This window comes from Ambystoma mexicanum, chromosome 5p (genome assembly GCF_040938575.1).
Source record: "Ambystoma mexicanum isolate Mex_15411 chromosome 5p, UKY_AmexF1_1, whole genome shotgun sequence".
NCBI lineage: Eukaryota > Metazoa > Chordata > Amphibia > Caudata > Ambystomatidae > Ambystoma > Ambystoma mexicanum.
The window spans coordinates 386,331,652-386,345,892 of NC_090930.1; the positions used below are offsets into that span (position 1 = coordinate 386,331,652).

Here is a 14,241-nt window from a genome sequence, read left to right on the forward strand (position 1 = left end):
CCGAGAGGACCAATCAAACTCTGGAACAGTATTTGCGCTGCATGCTACAACAAACTGAAAAAACTTGGAAAGATATCCTTTGGATAGCCGAATATGCCTACAATAATTCTGTCCACTCGCGAACTGGGAAGACCCCGTTTTTTCTTTTATACGGTAGTCACCCTCGAACCTCGGAGTTGGATCCACTCCAAGATCTTGGAACACCAGCAGTAGACCACCTGCATTCTACAATCACCCAAGCCTTTAAGGAAGCCGTTTCTCACCTTCAAAGGGCTAAAGAACAATACAAGAAAGGAGCAGACCAACATCGGAAGGAAGCCCCCCAGTATCAAGTAGGAGATCAAGTCTGGTTATCCACCAAATATCTACCTCTAAAAGGACCACGCACATTCAACCCAAGATACCTTGGTCCCTATTCTATCACTACCATAGTAAATCCAGTAGCGGTCAAGTTGGACTTGCCCCCTCACATGAAGATACATCCGGTCTTCCACGTCTCTCTATTAAAACCCGTGCAACCTCAAACCCGACTAACTAAATCTCCAAAACCTATTCTAGTTGACGGAGAACTCGAGTTTGAAGTCAAAAGCATCCTGGATTCCAAGATCTCCAAATCTAAACTATATTACCTGATTGACTGGAAAGGCTACGGTCCCCAAGAAAGATCCTGGGAACCTGCAGAATATGTCCACGCGCCTCGTCTAATCAAAAGATTTCATCGAACATTTCCTAACAAGCCAAAACCCCCGGAGAAGCCCGGTTTGGGAGGGGCCTTGAGGGGGGGTGCTGTCATGATCTCTGCTTCCAAAAGATCAGGACTTGCCCAACTCCCTTGGAAGCAGACCCATAACCCCGGTTCCGAGTGCCAGCCAGTCCCAATTGGGACCTTTTGGACCCTGTCCTGGCGCCAGTGGCACCAGGCTCATAAAGATGCCCAGTCCCAGCGCTGGAAGCGCCGGGCTCATAATGCTTGGGTGGACTTACCTGCAGCAGACCATGCTGCTTACTTACCTGCCAGTTGAGCCCCTGATCCTCTTCTGTTTGTGACTACTTTTCCTGTTGGGTGGGGCAGGAGCCACTCCCTAGGTTCAGAACACTGGAACTCTTCTGGAAAGCAGGAACTCTTTTCTTACCTAGGCGAGGCTGTGGAAGGAGACACCTAAGCACTACAGGAGGCTATTTAAACCACACCCGATGGATGAATCTTGCTTTGCGTTATTCTGCATTCTCTGCAGCAGAACGCTCATCGTGTCTTCTGCTTCTGATCCTGGGCCTAAGGGAACAAAGGCTTATCATCCTGGAATCCAGTCTTCAGCAGCACCTGTAAAGACAAAGAAAGAACAGGTTAGCACTACGGTCTTCAGTGGCAGCGCATCTCTTACCTGGTCCATCGGCTGTCACCAACGCCTCGCGCTGCATTCCGGCATCTGAAAGACAAAGGCTTACCTACTCTTTGCATGCTCCGGAGGTCTTTGCACTGCATTCCGGCATCTGAAAGACAAAGGCTTACCTACTCTTCGCATGCTCCGGAGGTCTTCGCACTGCATTCCGGCATCTGAAAGACAAAAGCTTACCAGCTCTTTGCACGCTCCGGAGGCCTTCGGCGCTGCATCCCGCATCTGAAAGACAAAAGAAGGTGCGTTTAAAGACATTGGGCAACTTTATTACTCACGTGCCATTACTCCTTCCCACGCCGAATCCAGTGGGTATTCCAGCACCCTTCAGCTTCTCTAAAGCTCCGAACTTGTACCTGCAAGATAAAAGGGACAGTTAGTGTGCATCGTGAAGCAGGCTACAAGCGCTTACTTACGTGCTTCCAGGCGCTTCTATTCCTCACGCGGGTTCGATCCTCAATTCTCTTCAGCCCGCCATCCGCCATCGCCGGAACCCTGCAAAACAAGAGATATCATTACAAAAGACTTTTAAGACATTTGAAGTGCCCAGAACTTACTGTTCGTGCAGTTAACGACGGACAGCAGTCCTCTGAGGTCAAGAGGCCTGCACCCTTATCCAGTGAAGAAACTGGTTACGGCACCCTGCCCCGAGGCAGATGGAGAGCTCGGCGTTCACTTACCTAAGGTGAGGGCGTTAACCTTTGGGGTTCTACAGGAGAAGAGAAAGGGAAGAGGAGAGAGGCACCCAATAACCCCAGTTCATTAATCCCATATTTTCTATCTGCAGACATCTTACTCTTCGAGTCAGACATACAGTGCACAGAGGTCCAGCCCAAAGAGCCAACCGTGTGTTACACATCACCTTTGAAGATACGGCATTCACCCAGTCAAGACCGGCGCCTCTGCGGGAATCAGGTGAGCATTACAGCATTCCCTCACACTTATCTTCTTCAAAGACTTTGTGTGGGGAATTAAGGTATGCCTCCATGTTGTCCTTGATTTTTAGACTTTCGTCCTCGGGGCAGTTTTCTCTGGCACAATCATGCAAGTCAACCAGACCTTGCGTGAGGGGACTCTTCTTGTTTTGGCCATATCTGACCTCCACAGGAAAGCCTTGCATTGACAGAATCCAGGAAGTAATTCCGGAATTACGCACATTTCCGGCCCGGATTCTGTCACTTTGGAGATATTGCAGAAGCTGGTTCGGAGTCTCCACTATGATGTGTTCTCCCTGGATAAACGGGCGGTAATTCTTCAATGCCCACACTGTTGCCAGGAGTGCCTTCTCACAGTTGTTGAATTTTTCCTCCACAGAGAATAAAGTTTTGCTCGCTTAGGAGATTACTTTATTGACCTTGTCATGCTTTTGATATAATACTGCAGTCAAGCATGTATTAGAGAACCCTGTCTCCAAGAAAACCTCCTTGTTTCTGACAGGGTAAGCTAGGCAGGGCGCTTGTGAGAGGCTTCTTTTGAGCTGCCTTACTGCCTTGGATTGTTCTGGACCCCATTCCCACTTGACCCCCCCCTTCAAGAGATGAATCAGGGGTCTGGTGATCTCTGCGTAGCCCTCAATGAACTTTCTGTTGTAATTAGTCAGTCCAAGGAGGCTCCTTAGTTCCCGCAGAGTTGTGGGGTCTTTCAGTTTCTGAAGTGCTTCCACTTTCTTTTCCTGGGGACAGAGACCCTGAGGAGTAATCTCATGCCCCAAGAAATTAACACCGGTTCTACACCACTGTGCTTTCTGAAAGGAAAGTTTTGCTCCGGCGGCCCTCAACTGCATCAGAACATAACGGTTCTCCGCTATGTGTTCTTCCACAGATGAACTTTTGATGAGGACATCATCTACATAAGCCAGGTGACCCCTCGCACCCAGGTCGGGCATGGCCTTGTGTAGGAAAATGTTGAATTAATTGCTGGAGTTGAGGTATCCGAATGGAGCCCTGGTCCATGTGTACTGCTGGCCCCCAAAGGTAAAAGCCAGTTTGTATTGGTCCTCCCTACTGACAGCATGGTCCAGTATCTATTGGTCAGGTCTATTGCAGTGAATACCTGTGACCCCTGGATCTGGGCCAGCCCTTGGTCAATGTAGGGCAGAGGCCATCGGGAAGTATGGACCCATTTGTTGAGCTCCCTAAGGTCGGCGCAGAGTCTCCACTGGCCGTTTGGCTTCAATATTCCCAGCACCAGATTATTGAAGGTGCTGTGTACTGGACGGATTATTCCCCGGGACTCAAGGTTCTTAATTATTTCAGTAAGGGACTCCATGGATGCAAGAGGCAAGCAATATTGCTTCACAAACACTGGAGTCATGCCAGGGTCCGTGGGAATTGTTGTTGTGTGGATGTCGGTGCGGCCACAGTCATATGAGTCTACCGCAAAGAGATCTTGGAAATCCAAGAAAACTTGTTTCAACTTTTGCTTCTGCTCCACAGTCACACAGGCATCAGCTAGGTTGACTCTCTCTTCCACCATCTGCCTGAAGCCTGGAAAGACTTCTGGTTTGGCTATCTCAGCGGCCTCCTCCAGCTGGGTGGAGAAGTCCCTGGTCAGAGTGCTGATTTGGACTGGCAGCTTCAGGTGAGGAAGGCAGCCCTCGTGGACCTGGAAAATCACCTCATCCCTCCTGAAGTCACAAGTCACATCTTCCTTACCATAAGGGCAAGAAGTGTACACCAGCAAGTTCCCCCCATGCCGGGTGAAAATCCTGTCTGGTGTTGTGTTGTCATCACTGTCACTGTCAAAACAGTCCTTGGGGATTGGTCCTAACAGTTCATTTCCTAGATCAATGGAAAAATGTCGGTCATCAACCGCCATTCCAATAATGGTGCCTGCGGCTAGAGTAATACTCTTTAAGTCGCTGTTATCCACCTCTATTGGAATGGTGTCATGTTCTATGTTGACTAATGGAGTTGGGTTTACCCCCAACCCTTGCTGTTGGAGAGAAGCATTTAGATGTATGTAAGCATCAGGGTTTTTCAATTTTTGTCCTCTTTTAACTTTCACTTCCAGGGAGAATTGTCGGGTCCTTTCTGGGATGGTGACTTCCTCTTTAATCTGAATTTCAACTGCATAAGGTAGCAATTGAGCTGACCTAAATGCTTTTTCTGGATCATCAAAGCCCATGGGATTATCCGCTAATCGGGACCAAGATTTGAAGTTTATTAGGTCCAAACTAATGGCGAAGCGATTGAGAATGTCACTGCCTAAGTAAAAGGCGGCAGTGACATCTCACACGACCCAACAATTATGGACTATGCTCTTGTTGCCAATGGAGATTTCGAGCATACACCTGCTTGGCAGGAGATGTTTTGAATTGGGTGCTTCCAGGTCCATTACCCATTTGTCTATCAGTTTGAATGTGGGAATGGCTGGATCTTTTGGGAGTTGGCGAAACATGGCTTCGCTGATGAAGCTCTTACCGTTGTTCACACACACTCGGGCGAGAACAGAGTCCTTCCCCTCATTTAAATGAACAGGGATGAACGACTGATCTCCAATTTGCTGAATATCAGCCAGGCTCTGAGCTGATTTCACATCTTTCTGAACTATTGGGGTGGGAATGTCTGGTTGTGGATTGGTAAAGAATTTCAGAGTATTTCCTTCCAGTGTGGAATACCACCTTAAACTGGAAGGAAGGTTGATTTTCAGAAATAGAGAGGACCCCCCATCACCGGTCTGTTGTCCTACTGCTATTACTGTCACGTCTGGAATCTGGTTGTTCCGGAAGTGAAATTCTACTTGGTCAGATTTTTGTTCAACCATGTGGCAGGTGCCATTTAAACTAACATGGTTGACACTCTGTTTTAATTTTATTGGTCGGCTAGTCTGGGTCCAGAGGACCTTGTTTACGCAAACTATTAGGGGTGACAACCTTCTCAGGAGGTAATTCCCTAGTAAACAACGGGTGCCCTCTGGAGTCACTCCTATGACCGGGTGTTTCACCTTGTGTCACCCAAATTTGATGTCCAAATCTGCAGTCCCCTAGACAGGAATTTCCTTCCTGTCAAAGTTCTGCAGTTGTCCAGGAAGAGAGGTGAGAGGAATACGGTAATTCTCCCCCCTTCCTGCATGTAAATCATCAAAGGCCCTTTTGGACAGAAGGGTAGCTTGGGATCCAGTGTCCACCAGTGCCAAAATTGTACCCTGGCCCTGCACTTGTACCGGGGAATAGCATCTTCCCTCCTTCTCCTCAAGGGGGCACAGATAATGCACATTTTTGGAAAACTGGTGGGCTAACTTTCTGGTTTTGGACATTGCTAGCGAAGAGATTTGGGCAGAATTCTGTGAAGAGCCTGGGGAATCTGAAAGAAAAAGTTGGCAACTGGAGATCAGAGCCATTGTGGGTTCCCCTGGTTCCGGTTCTGGGCCGCCCCCCCCCTTTTTGGAGGCAGTCACCAGGATGGGTTTGAACCAGGGGATTTCGGTATTGTGGGTTCTGGGATGAGATGATGGGCGGCGGTAGCTCAGTCTCCATATCTCCCCAGTCTGGATTGGAACCCCATGGGACCCATTTTTCTTTGGGAGGAGTTCCCCCATCTCTAAAGGAGAAGATCCTTTTCCCAGGATCCTCTGAGGATTCCTCTCCCTCAAATTGGAAGATCTGTACCTCCTCAACAAAGTGTGTCTGTTTGGGTCCTTTGTTTCTCCTACCCCCCCTCTGCTCCTCCGGTGGCAGACTTTCAGGGGCAGGAGATTTTGTTTCCGGTTACTGGTTTTCCAGGGGCTGTTTACAAGTTGGGAAGGAAGCTTCCTCCAAGGCTTTACACCTCCTTTCCCCTTGTGCCTCCTCCCGGGAACTGGTGGGTTTTCGGGGTGCTGCCCCCGTAATTGTTCTGGGGCACCAGGCCCAGAGTTTGGGGCATTCTGCGGTGGCATGCTCATCTGAGGGTTCTGTTGAGCCCTCAGTATGTGACCCAGATCTCGTGCCATATTTTGGACCTGGCGCTCAAGTTGTGAAACCTGCTCAGGCTGATACGGGGCTCTATTTTCTCCCCTGGGCTGATCCTGGGAAGGGTAGCTATCCCTTCTCTGGTAATACCCCGGATTGGGGAGATTCGGGTTCCCCTCCACCCTTGGCCTCCCCTCTCCCGGATTAGGTTGTCTGGGCTCAGGGAATTGGGGAAAGAAGGATGGATGATTTTGGGGCTGGAAATTGGGTGGATACCTGGGGAAAAATTTCTGCCCAGGATTTGGAGAATTTCTGCCCTCCTGTGGGAAGTTGGGAGGGAAGTTCCCTAGGTTAGGTGCTTGGCTGGATCCCCCCCCTTGGGCTGGAAGAGTCCACACATAACCCAGGATGGGTTGGTTTCCCTTGTAGCGGGGACTTACATAATCAGGGGACCCCATTTGTGGGACTACCTCCTCGACTCCCTGTCTGTGACTGGCCCGAGGGCCTTCTGGGCTGTGAATTATTTGGTGCAGGCAGGTTTTTAGGCCCCCCCATCTCCAAATCCAAAACGGGGGTGAAATGTACCTCTGCCACCTTGGCAGCAGCAGGGGTGCTGTTGGTTTTGGGGTTCTTCTGCGCATTATTTTTATTTTCGATGGGCTTCTGCACCTCATAGATCCGGTTAGCCTGTTCAATGACCCAGTCTAAAGATCTTTTCTCATGAAAATCTCTCACGAGCTGGGTCATTATGTATTTGGGTAAGGCATGGAAAAACATATTGATAAATTCTCTGCTATCCGTCCGCACCCTTCTGGTGGTCTGCGCAAAAGCACGCTTTAATTTTTGCACAAACTCTTGTGGGGCCTGATCCTCCCCACATTGCAAATTGTAGGCTGCCTTGCGAGCCTCTTGAGGATTTCTGTGCACAGAAAAATGTTTCAAGATGGCCGCCCTGTATGTGGACCACCTTGAATGGTTTTGATCCTCCAGCCCTGCAGAGAAACTGGAGTATTCTGGTGAGAAGGTCCATTTGACGTACTGGATGCAGCTACTGCTGTCCTTCAAATGGAAAGTCTCCATCATTTGCTCATAGAGCTCCAAGTGTTCCCAAACAGAATACTTGGCTTTCTTATGATAAGGCGTGATGACACTCCTTATTGCCTTTATTTGTTTCAATGGGTCCTTAAGCAAGGCCCTTTTTGCTTTATTGGCCTTTTCGGTTCAAGTAAACCTCGTCCATTCATCCTCTGACTTAGAAGCACTGCTCCCAGAGGTGCCCGTCTGATCTTCCAGGTTTTTCCGGATTCTGCGAGCCTTGGAATGGCTGGCAGAATGTGGGGACCTGGTCTCCTGTTTCCTGTAATGCTCAGAGGAGTCTTCAGACCCCTCCTTACTGCCAGGATTTGATGGGTACCCCCCCACTGACCTAACTGGGCAGAGGTTTTCAGGATGCCCTTAATGGGCCTACTCTCCTGGGGTTCCCCACTAAATTGCACTGTGCTTGCGTGCCCATACCCGGATGCCCGTCCATCCATTCCTGGGAGGTACTGGCCTATGAGCCCCATACTTCTAGCTGGATAGTAATCTGCCATCCCCGTGGCCCAGGGTTCATGTGCGCGAGGGGACATGGGGGTGGCAGAGTCCAGGGACTTGGAGAGAGGAAGGCCTCTGGTACTAGGGCTCCTGAGGTTATGCTCAGGAGTTTCTCTTTCCCAGCGAACCTCATCTCTATCCGCCCCTGTTCCCTGTTGCAATGCAAGAGCCTGCGCTTTCAGTTCCTCAGTTAAGGCCTTACTAGAATCTCAGTCTCTCCTGCATCGCTACCTGTTGCTGTAGCCTATCATTGTGCTGGCAGAGAGCCTCATTCTCTCTCTGTGCCTCCTGATTGGTCCTGGAGTACTGGGCCAGTCTTTGCTGCAGGAAGGTTACCTCCTGAGCTGTGTCCCTATTGGCCTTCTCCTTTCTTGCCAGAGCATCCTCCACCCTCCTGGTGTGCTCTAACAAGTTCTGGTGTTCTTTTTGAAGGTCAACCAGTCCCTGGAGAGCCAGGCGATTTTCTTCCATTTTCCTTTTTAAGTGGCAGACTTCCTGGCCTAAGGTATCCCTTTCCTGACTAAGAGCCTGCATCTGTGCCGCCAGGTCGTCCCTTTGCCTTTGGAAGGCACCAGCTTTCTGGCGCTCCTGGTCAAACTCTGCCTGGGTATCCAGGTCTTTCAAAATCAGTTTATTGCTCTCTGCCTTCTCCCTATCTAGGTGGCTTTGCAGGGTGACTACCTGCTCAGCACATGCCCTATTGAAGTCTAACTGTTGCTCCAGCTTTTTCTGGCTCTGCAGTTGGGAGTCCAAACCTTCTTGGTACTCCTTCTGCAAGGCCAGAAATCTGGTATACAGTTCCGCCTTTTCCTGTTGCAGCACATCCATATACTCCTTTATTTTAGTGATGTACTGTCTGCTGTCCTTTTCTGACTCCTGGCACCTGAGCAGCCTCTGCTCAGAAGAGTCCAGATCAGATTGGGACTTCTCTAACGCCATCTGTTGCCTATTTGCCAGATCTTGGCCTTCAGCACATTTGTCCTACATGGCTCCCATATATAGGTACAAATATGCTGCTATCCTGGCAATCTTATTATGTTCATCTTTGGCTTTAGGGGCCATACATAGTTCACTCAGGGCCACATGTAGGGGACCCTGATCTCTCCATCTATCTGACCCTGTTTCAGTGACCTGTTGCGCGATTGCCTGCAACCAGACCGTTTGGTCCTGATGAGTCCACTCACCTCTCACAAATAGCTTATGTAAGAATTGCTCTCTGGCTATTTTGATGTCTACCAGTGTCGTCATTCTCGAATTTGTGTTCCTTCCTGACTTACAGAAGTTTGTATTTTATTTTTGCAAAACAGACCGTTTCCTTAGAGCGTTCCTTTGAGGAGTGCTTTACAGCGTATCGCAGCATGGTGATCCGACCGGATGTATGTCTCCTGTCAGTTAGCACACTGTATTAATCTGCACCAGTGATATATCTAACCCAGAATCTCTGGCTACGAGCCCCCACTTTGTTAAGCGGCTTCACTTCAACACTACAGCTAAGTCAATGCCTAGTCTGGGATGCTGAGGGAAACCCTTATTGATATATTTTTAGGTTCAGTTCATGTACTCTGGATGACAACCCTTATATAACACCCCTCTCTTAGAATCTCCCTGACCCCACTGAGCCAAGAAGTAGGTTTGTTTTGTAAATTAAAAGGTTTATTTGAAAAATTAAACAATATATATATATATATATATCACACTTTTATAATAAATTAATATCCGATAGTACACTGAGACATATGATGTGGATCCACAATGGGTAATGTTACAGTGGTACACTTGATTACTTAGGAGTAGTATAGAGGATGAGGTAGCTGAAAATGCTTTATGGTTTCAAGGAAATTCAAGGTGGAATAAAATGCAGTACAGCAAATAAACTTGATATGATTTCAACCAACAACAAAGTAATCAATTTTTCTCTGGCAATTCACCCCCCCCCCCCTATGCAATGTAAGAAATGGCAGGAGATGGAAAGAGGAGCACACAGTTCTCAGGAATGCAATCAAATACAATACGAAATTCAGTTCCCCCCACAGCAAGCTTGGAGGAAACAGGTAGAAGTTTGAAACACATGCCAAAAATGCTTTTAAATGTGATGGCAACGGATGGGAAAATGTGCTAGCTGATTTTAATTCCCTCTAGAGATTCAGGGTGAGTGAGAGATGCTTGTTGATATTAGTTCAGGCTCACTTTAGCAATGCTCTATGAGTTATTACCAGGTTGCAAACGGATTTTAACAAAGGAAAGAATGGAGCTGCTATTTTGACAAGTGGAGAAATTGAGCCAAAATCGCAAATTGCGGTAAATTTGAAAGTTAAACCACGTTCCTAGGACCAACGGTTCCGGAGATACAGACGATTTAATAAAGGTAGATTTTCGGATTTAAAGTAAAACTCAAAATGACAGGTGACAGTTTGCAGCTTTAGAATGACAGATGACAGCTCGCAGCTTTAGAATGACAGATGACAGGATTACTAGGAGGCAGTTCTACTTAGGTTAAAATAGTTTGGATTAGATTATTTTAACTAAGAGATTGGTTCTGCACAGTTCTGCTAGGTACTCACAATATAAATTTGAAATAGGCCTCGTCACGGATCTGGTCAACACGTCCAGCGGCGGTTCTCTCTGCTCGGCGGGTCAATCAGGCACCGGTATGCTCACAGCGATCCGGATCTCTGGTTCTGCTCACAGCGGTCTGGGTCTGGTCTGCGGTTCCGGCAAAAGTTCTTGGCACAGAATTCAAACAGCTCGCCCGGCTGTGGAATAGTTTGCAGATGATTTTAAGGATGCTGAGGCCTGCTGAGAAGAGTTCTCAGATTGTGGGTTTAGGCCCTTGCTTTAAGTTCTGAAGTAACGTTCTGGTCTTTGGAGATTGATGGATGTGAAGTCTGGAGTCTCCCGGCAGAGCGTCCCGCAGAAAATGGAATTGAATGTCTCTACCTGTCCCAGCAGTCTCTTTTTATGTGTTTTGGAAGTGGGTGTGTGCGTGGCATAACTGAGCCTGCCCCTCTCTACTTGTCATAGGCCCAATTCTCCCCTCTCCCATGATTGGGGGAAGGAAATGGATTGTCATCATGATGAGGTCTGTTTATGGGTCAGAGGATCCTCCCCTGGTCAATTTGCCCACAAATCTATATTTGATTCAGATACATATTTCCCAGATACACAATTTGTTGAAATTACATGTACACATTATATATTCCTTATGGTCCATGCTTGTCCGCCTCTGATCTTCCTGGGGGCTTGCCTTCAAAAATGACAACATTTTGCGCTTTTTGACTAGTTTACCAATATCGGACATTTACCAAAAATTACACACATGTGCGCAAGGAGTATGGACATTAATTGATGAAGTGTCAGATTTTTAACATGCAGACATTTGGAGTGAGACCGTATTTTCCGCTAGCAACCCCCCAGAATACATCACAGGGTCCTAACGCCTCTTAAAACGTGCACAGAAAAATCACAAGAATAATGATATTACTTTTATAATTTTGACCAGTCCGCACTATGAGTTATCTATCTTTTTAACTTATGCCCTGGTCAAAAAGGGGTGTGGCTTCCCACATCACATGGTGGAAGAACTGGTTTATCCACTTCCCCCAAGCTCAGCTGGCTCTCACAGGCACTTCTCCTCCCACTTCTCCCAAGAGGAAGCCACTTTACGCCCCCCCCCAATATAACATTTGCCTGAGTCCATTGTTCAGTTTCCTGCAGTCCCCAGGTAATTCAATCAGAGAGGTGTCACCTCCTTTTTGTGGGGGCAGCAGAATGCAGCCAGGCCTGGGAACACAGCTGTTGATCCAGTTTCAACTCCTGTCAGGGGTAGTTGTCAGGCAGAATTCAGTTTCATTAAGCCAGGTTTCAGCTAAATGTCACTTTTTGTTCCCAGTTTTCTACATTCAAATCAAACTGACAACTTTTACACATGCAGCTAGAATGCTGATTCCAAGTTGAAAACTATGACATTTCAACAGTTACAAACTATGTGACACTCAAAAGTAGGTCCCTTATTTAATTTAAACATTTCAATTTTAGTGGTTTTCAGTTCAGTTTAACTTAAGCTGCTGACCTCCACAGCTCAGCCAGTTTTGTTATGAACATTGTTTTGGGCTCTTTTTCTTTCCAGATTTTGTATGCACACAAAACTTCATTCTGCCAAATGTCTGCTGGTGTTCAGTGAGATTTTTGAATATCATGCAATGTTTGAAATAGGCATTTTGAGCTTGCATTCAGAGAAACCAAGGTGATTTCAAAGGGCTTTTTAAGCTAACAGTCACTGCTGTTTTTCCTTTGGCACACATTCCACTCATGGCACCCCTGGACCATCACGCTCGCACTGGTGGGTGGAAGGTTAGGCGACCATTTTGGTGTGCGCACAAACTGCGAGGTTCTCATCGATTCTGGCGCACATGTGGGCTTTTTGGCCATCTTGGATTTTTTAAGCCCACAGCACCAAATGTTGCAGCTTAAAAAAGCTGGCCATCTCCCAGATTAAACTTCACACTGAATCTGTTGGTTGTATCCATGACCATCAGTCTGGCTTCAGAGCTGCCAGAAGCATGGAAATTGCTCTCCTGAACACCCTTGAAGACATGCTTTTCCACCTTGATTCCAACACCCCCTGTGTCCTCATTGTACTTGATCTCTCTTCGGCCTTTGATACGGTCAACCATGCCATCCTGCTCAACCGTCTCCCTGATTACCTGGGTATCACTGATCAGGCCCTGGCTTGGCTGACTTCTTTGCTCTCTAAACGACCCCCCCAGGTCCAACTTGAGTCCTTCCTCTCCTTCTCTACCTGTGGCATTCCCCAGGGGTCTAACCTCTCTCCCTGGCTGTTCAACCAACACCTGGCACTTCTTGCCCACTGCATTGCCGCTCTTTGCCCTAACTTTCATTGCTATGCGGATGACACTCAACTCATTTTCAGGCTCCCTTCCGCCACCTCTTATCCTTCTCTCATCTCTGACTCTGTCTGCTATTCAGGAGTGGTGCGCTGCCAATGATCTCTGCCTTAATGCGAGTAAGTCAGAGATTCTCCTCATTGGCACCCCTGCTCCCTTCTTCCCTATCACGCTCTGGCCAGCCTCTCTTGGCCCTCTACCTGCTCCCACCTGTGAGGCTAAAAACCTTGGGGTCATCTTCGACTCCACACTTTCCTTCTCTCCTCACATTTCTGATGTCTCGAAGAAGTCACACTACCAGCTGCACCTCCTCAGAGGTATTCTTACTTTCCTCTCCTTCCCCTAGAAGCTGTCTTCAGAGCTCTGGTTCTCTCTAGGCTGGGCTACTGCAACAGCCTCTTTCTAAATCTGCCTGCCTCTACTCTCTGCCCTCTGCAACACATCCAAACAGGACTGCAAGACTTGTCCTTGGCCTCAAGCCCATAGATCGTATCTCCCCATGACTGAAATCTCTGCACTGGCTCCCAGCGGGGATTAAAGTTCAAAACCCTCTGCATTGTCCACAAGGCCAATACCTTCAACTCTCTCTTCCTAAATATCCTCCTTCACAAGCTCTTTGCTAAACCGCCTCCAAATCCCTCAGTGTCAGTCGCTTCTCCAAGCAAAAAGTTGGTGGTAGATCTCTTTCTTCTGCAGGGGCCTCCCTCTGGAATAGCCTCCCTGTCTCTCTGAAACTTGAGGAGAACCATCTCTGGTTCCGGAAGCACCTCAAGACCTTCTTCTTTGCTTCTGCTTTCTCTCCTCCTCTCCCATGCTGATCTCCTGGCTGAAACTGAAACTGCACTGGTTACCTGTCCACCCTCTGATTTCAGGCCCAGATCCCCTCCCCGCCAGTTGCACACCTGCACTGCCCTCCTGGCAACCCTTGCACTTTGGGACTGTTTCTGTATTCCTACAGCCCCCTACCAGCACTTGATGTCTGCACTTACCCTTGCACTTGCCACCAGCCGGCGGCACATTTTTTAATGGCTTTACTGTCTTATTTATTTTACTGTCATCCTATGTACTGCACTGCCCCCTATCCCTTCCCCATGCACTTTTCCCTTTCCCTGCACTTGCGCAATCTCAATGTCACCTGGCCTAGTAAGATCGTTGTCTGTCTTCCCTCTGTTCCCCTTCCCTTGCCTCGTTGCGCCTTGAAACACTTGTGTATAGGCGCGTTATGAATTCCATATCATATCATATCATACTGCGTGGCTTGCTGGAAGTGGTCACAGTTTTCTGGAAGGCAATTGTTGAAATGCGCTGAAACTGAGATGGAGGAGAGGCTGAGGCCTCATTGCTCTGTTCTCTCAATGGAAAAGAGGCATCATCCTTGCTTCTCTGCAACCATGACAAGATAACAAATCATGTCTCGCGCGGGAGTTGTGGAGAAAGGGAGTTGTGTTAAGGGGAAGCG

The 14,241-nt window shown here is 48.0% G+C and overlaps 1 protein-coding gene across 1 annotated transcript in view; it reads left to right on the top strand.

Moving 5' to 3' along the window:
• FGF13 (fibroblast growth factor 13) overlaps nucleotides 1-14,241 on the top strand; it is a 1,438,916-nt gene that overhangs the window by 84,590 nt on the left and 1,340,085 nt on the right. The window lies entirely within an intron of this gene.